This window comes from Mustela putorius, unplaced genomic scaffold, assembly GCF_011764305.1.
Source record: "Mustela putorius furo isolate JIRA1106 unplaced genomic scaffold, ASM1176430v1.1 tig00000083_pilon_pilon_pilon, whole genome shotgun sequence".
Taxonomy (NCBI): Eukaryota; Metazoa; Chordata; class Mammalia; order Carnivora; family Mustelidae; genus Mustela; species Mustela putorius.
The window spans coordinates 46,982,786-46,988,452 of NW_025421273.1; the positions used below are offsets into that span (position 1 = coordinate 46,982,786).

At 38.5% G+C, this 5,667-nt stretch overlaps 1 pseudogene; it reads right to left on the minus strand.

Annotated features, from left to right (window-relative positions):
• Window positions 1-4,455: 4,455 nt before the first annotated feature.
• On the minus strand, window positions 4,456-4,755 carry LOC123391209 (annotated as a pseudogene).
• Between the last annotated feature and the right edge of the window lie 912 nt (window positions 4,756-5,667).

Consider the following 5,667-nt stretch of genomic DNA (forward strand, 5'->3'; position numbering starts at 1 on the left):
TTAATAATGAATAAAGTCCTACAATGTTTACTGCATCCTTCTCTGGCTTGCAGAACTTAGATCTTTGTCTTTTTCCTGAATTATAGCGGCTCTGGTGTCATTAGCCTTTTTCAGCTGTGAACACCTGAAACATTTAAGTTGTCCTTTGCAGCATGGTATTTTAGCACATATGATTATGCATTAGCCCCAATTTTATATCTTCCAAATGCTTTACAGCCTATGTTTTATTAGTTGCTGTTAAAAAACAAACCTGTAAATCATCTCCAGAATATTAGCTTTTTTTTTTTTCCCTGTTTGTAAAGGGAGGAAAGAAACATATAAACCAAGCAGCTTGCCATCAAAGCAGTAACATCAGGGACAGAAATCTCTATTCCTCTGAAGTGAATGTACTCAACGTACCACCCACAATATACCTCAAAATCTGAGGTATTTTTAGAGAAGCGAAAAGTTGAGCAAAGACCCACTGAAAATAACCAAATCGATAGTGTGGATAAAGTTATTATTCTAGATACTCCAGTCATTCGCTCTACTCATCACTTCCAAGAAACCTGTGGTTTTACTCTATATGTATTAAGCATTTTCCAACTCTTCAGTTTTCTTTATCTTTGTAAGCATAGTTCCTGGTTGGAGAAAAATTTAAGTCTGACGTGTTACTTTTTTTTCCCCTCCACTGGCATAGAAACGTGGTCAAACCCATGACTATTTTTAGGTTAGCATTTCTTTCAAATTCATGCTGTCTGATTTATTTTACTCTCAACCTGATCTCAAGTACTCTACATTCCTCTGCACTGTTCTACCAAATACAAATCTAATATTTCACTGTAATATATTATTCTATTCTGTAGCTCTTGGCTGTGCAGCAAAGCATCATATGTTTTAGCAAGGTCTTTAACTGAACTGTGAACTACAAACCAGATGGAAAAGCACAGATTTACAAAACTCCAAAACCAAGTATAACTCAAATATTAATTTCTTGCTGAACCATAAACCGAACTGTTATTATTTTCTTATAAAACAGCCATTTAGAATGTCAGTTTTCAGTAGAACTAAGCCAATATATTTTTTTATTCTGTTGAACTGGCTGATCAATTATTTTTTTTCTCGTCTTGGAAATATTCCTCTAGCAAGTCTTTTCATTCCTGTTCCTGCACTCAGACCCTAATCTCCATACTTAATTACTATTAGGGTTTTCTAGTTTCTTTTCCTAGAGTTCTTTAAGCAAATGGTGTTCAAATAAACATATTAAACCCCTCTCGTCATATCATTCCTTTGAGCCAACACTTTTAAGGCCACCGTAATATACTTTTATCAAGTTTGAAATGCTCAGGAACATATTAATTCTTATCCCATCTAATCCCATTCTGTCAATTCTGTCTATACTAAATGTTTTTAAATTAGGTTATTTCTATTTTGTAAGGACTCAACTGAGACTCAGGGAGAAGTTAAAGGTCTTGAAAATGTCACTCATCTAGAAAGAGGGGGAGTCATAATTTGATGCAAACTGTTTTTGTTTTTAATTTATGCTTTTCCCATTACCTGCTTCATATGCCATTATCTGTATGCTTTCTCTGTAATGAAAAACCCTAATCAAACTCTATTGAAAAACAGGGGAATTTATTCTTCGCAAAAAAAGTATAGCTTCTAGGGGCACCTGGGTGGCTCAGTGGGTTAAGCCTCTGCCTTCGGCTCAGGTCATGATCTCAGGGTCCTGGGATTGAGCCCCGCATCGGGCTCCCTGCTCAGCGGGGAGCCTGCTTCTCCCTCTCTCTCTGCCTGCCTCTCTGCCTGCTTGTGATCTCTCTCTCCATCAAATAAATAAATAAAATCTTAAAAAAAAAAAATTATAGTTTCTAAACTGGACTGGTACAAAGACTCAGCCTGTCCAGGACCTCTTTTTTTTTTTAAAAACAATTTTTTCAAAAGATCTTATTTATTTATTTGACAGAGAAAGAATCTCTACCCAAGTAGGGGCAGGGGCAGAGGGAGAGGAAGAAGCAGACTGCCTGCTGAGCAGGGAGCCCCACGTGGGACTCGATCCCAGGACCTTGGGATCATTACCTGAGCTAAAGGCAGATGCTTAACCAACTGAGCCACTCAGCATCATTTCACAACTCTCCTTCTTCTCCTCCTCCCTTTTCTCCTTCTCCTTCTCCTACTTCTTCTTCTTCTTCTTCTTCTTCTTCTTTTCTCCTCCTCCTCCTCCTTCTTCTTCTTAATTTTTTTTTTTTTAACTTCAGTCATTACAATAGGGAAATCTTTCAGGATACAGGTCTGTGAATCATTACTCTTATGCAATTTACAGCATTCACCATAGCACATACCCTCCCCAATGTCCATCATCCAGCCACACTATCCCTCCCCACCTCCTCCAGCAGCCCTTGGTTTGTTTCCTGAGATTAAGAGTCTCTTATGGTTTGTCTCTCTTCCCATTCCCATCTTGTTTCATTTTTCCTTCCCTTATCCCCATGAACCCCACCCAGCCTCTCAAATTCCTCATATCAGAGAAATCATATGATAATTGTCTTTCTCTGATTGACTTACTTTGCTTAGCATAACACCCTCTGGTTCCATCCTCCTGGTTGCAAATGGCAAGATTTCAGTTTTCTGATGGCTGCATAGTATTCCATACACACACACACACACACACACACACACACACACACACACACATCTTCTTTATCCATTCATTTATTGGTGGCCATCTAGGTTCTCTCCATATTTTGCCTATTGTGGACATTGCTGTTATAAATATGGGGGTGAACATGCCCCTTCGGAATCACCACATTTTTATCTTTAGGGTAAATACCCAGTAGTGCGACCTCACAGCTCTCCTTCTTTAACGTTGGCTCCATTCTTGGCAGAATGCTCCAGTCATGGTCCCATGATGGCTTTTGTACCTCATTATTTACATATGTATATGAATGGCAATGTTTTAGGAAAATATGATAGGACAAGAAGAATTTAGATCCCCATCATTTGGTAAAGCAGTATAGACAATATTGACTAAAGCTTGAGCCACATTCCTTGCACCTTGCTCAAGTAGTGAGATCAAACTATGCAATGTATAATTTGAGCAAGGAAATGTGGACACCTGGGTAAAAATCGTTGTGTTCTTCCTATAGAAGAGGAACTGGATGTCAGTCTATTAAACCCACTGAAGGACTACTCTCTGATAATGCATGAAACTTGCTTTTGCAGGCTGATCTATATCAGTTGCAAAAACCTTCTTTGATCATTCCCACTTCCATCACTTTGCTCATGATGTCTGTACTAGACAATTCTCCTCCTTTCTTATAACCTGCCAAATCTAATTATCTTTCCAGCCCTAAGTTAAATCCTATCATCTTTATGAAAGCTCTCTTAATCACTCCATTCTTGATCACTTTATGCCACTGAACGGCAACAGAATGTATAGTTGTTACAGGTCTTTAGAATAGTCTTTGAAGCAAAATTTCATTTTTATAATTTAGACTGTAAGAGCCTGTTGAATCCAGTTCCATTTCTATTATGTTAATTTAGTTTATTATGTTAGTTTAGTTACTGAACCTTCTGAGTCTTATCTCTTAAGACCAGCACAATAATAATATTTACCTCATGATGATGTTGTTGGGAAGCATAATTTATATACTACATGTAAAATTCTGATAACTATTCCAGATACAAATTAAATGTACAGAAAACTTCGACTGTTTTATTTGTTAACCTCTCTACAACCAAGATGATGCCCAGTGGAGTTCTAGTTATGTACTTAGTACATGGTCAATGAATATATCTTGGATTTTCTAAAGCTAAATTAATGTTCAATGTAGTAAAGTTGCCTTTTGAAACACATTCGTTTAGAGGGCAAATAGAACAGGACACATGCTACAAACTGAATGTTTTGTGTTTTGCTAAAATTCATATGTTGAAGCCTAATCTCCAGTGTGAGCCTTTTCAGAGGTGATTAGGTCATGTGTGTAAAGCCCGAATGCCCCTCTAAAAGTGACCCCACAGAACATCCTTACCCCTTCCCTCATGTGGGGAACACCATAAGAAGGCAGCCATCTAGAACTAGAATGCAGGATTTTACTAGACACCAAATCTGCCTATGCCTTAATCTTGGACTTCCCAGCCTCCAGAACTGACATAGGTTTCTATTTATCAGGGAAATAGGTTTCTGTTTACTAGCCACCAATCTATGGCATTTAATTCTAGCAGCCCAAATAGACTAAGACACTGACAAAAGAAGAAAACAGGAGGACAATATGTACACCAAAGCAGAATTATAGAAGGAGAAAGTGAATATTAAATGATGACAATTCATGATTAAAAATTACATTTTTCTATTATATTTTTTATTTATATAAACACTGTATTTTTAACTTAATTTTTTTTTTTTTTTTTTTTTAGAAAAAACACAAGACTTTATTATTCTCATTACAAAGGTCGGGAATTCTGATGGTGGAAAAGCTACCTCTACTTGCCAGCAATGAGCGGGTTGACAGGACCATGACAACCCAGTCACCACGCAGGAGCATCTTGGAGATGTGGTCCTTACTGACTGGCTTGGACTTCTTCTTGCCTGTGATACTCTTGGGGACCTCGGTCCACATCTTCCTCACGTTTTCCACCACCACGCTGCAGTGCCTGTCTGTGCCCTTCATATGGTGGCTTCTGATGAGCCCTTAGGTGTTGCCCTTGACTGATGGTGTGAACACAGAGTGGACCCAGGTTAAACTCGTCCTTCTCCCACTTCTGCAGCTTTTCTGGGGTCATCTCAATCGGGGTCTTGTTGAAGAGGCACAAGGTGGTAGTGGCTTAACCCTCCAGGTCAGTGCCATCTCTCCGCATTGCTCTAAACATTGTATTTTTAGAGCAGTTTTAAATTCACAGCAAATACCAGGGGAAAGGTATAGAGGTTTTTCATATGCTGTCTGCTCCCGCACATTAATAGCTTCCCTGTTATCGATATCTGGCACTGGACTGGTACATTTGTTACAACTAATGAACCTAAATTGACACAACATAATCACCTAAAGTTCATAGTTTATATTAGGATTCACTGTTGATATTGTATATTCTATGGGTTTAGACAATTATATAATGACATATATCCATCACTATGGTATCACACAGAGTATTTTCATTGCCCTAAAAATCCTCTGTGCTTTACTTATTTCTCCCTCCTCCTCTCTCCAGTGTCTGACAATCACCGATCTTCTACCATCTCCATTGTTCTACCTTTTCCAGAATGTCATAGAGTTGGAATCATACAGTATACAGCTTTTTTTTAAAAAAAGATTGTTTTAAATTCATTTGACAGACAGAGAACACAAGTAGACAGAGGGGCAGGCAGAGAGAGAGAAGGAAGCAGGCTCCCTGCTGAGCAGAGAGCCCAATGCGGGACTTGGTCCCAGGACTCTGGGATCATGACCTGAGCTGAAGGCAGAGGCTTTAACCCACTGAGCCACCCAGGTGCCCATTGTACAATTTTTCCAGATTGGCTTCTTTCCCTTAGTAGTATACTGTTAAGATTCCTTCATGTCTTGTAATGGACTGAGAGTTCATTTCTTTTTAGCACTGAATAATATTCCATTGTCTAAATGTACCACAGTATGTTTATCCATTTATTTTCTGAAGTGCATATTGGCTGCTGCCAAGTTTTGACAATTAGAAATAAAGCTGTCA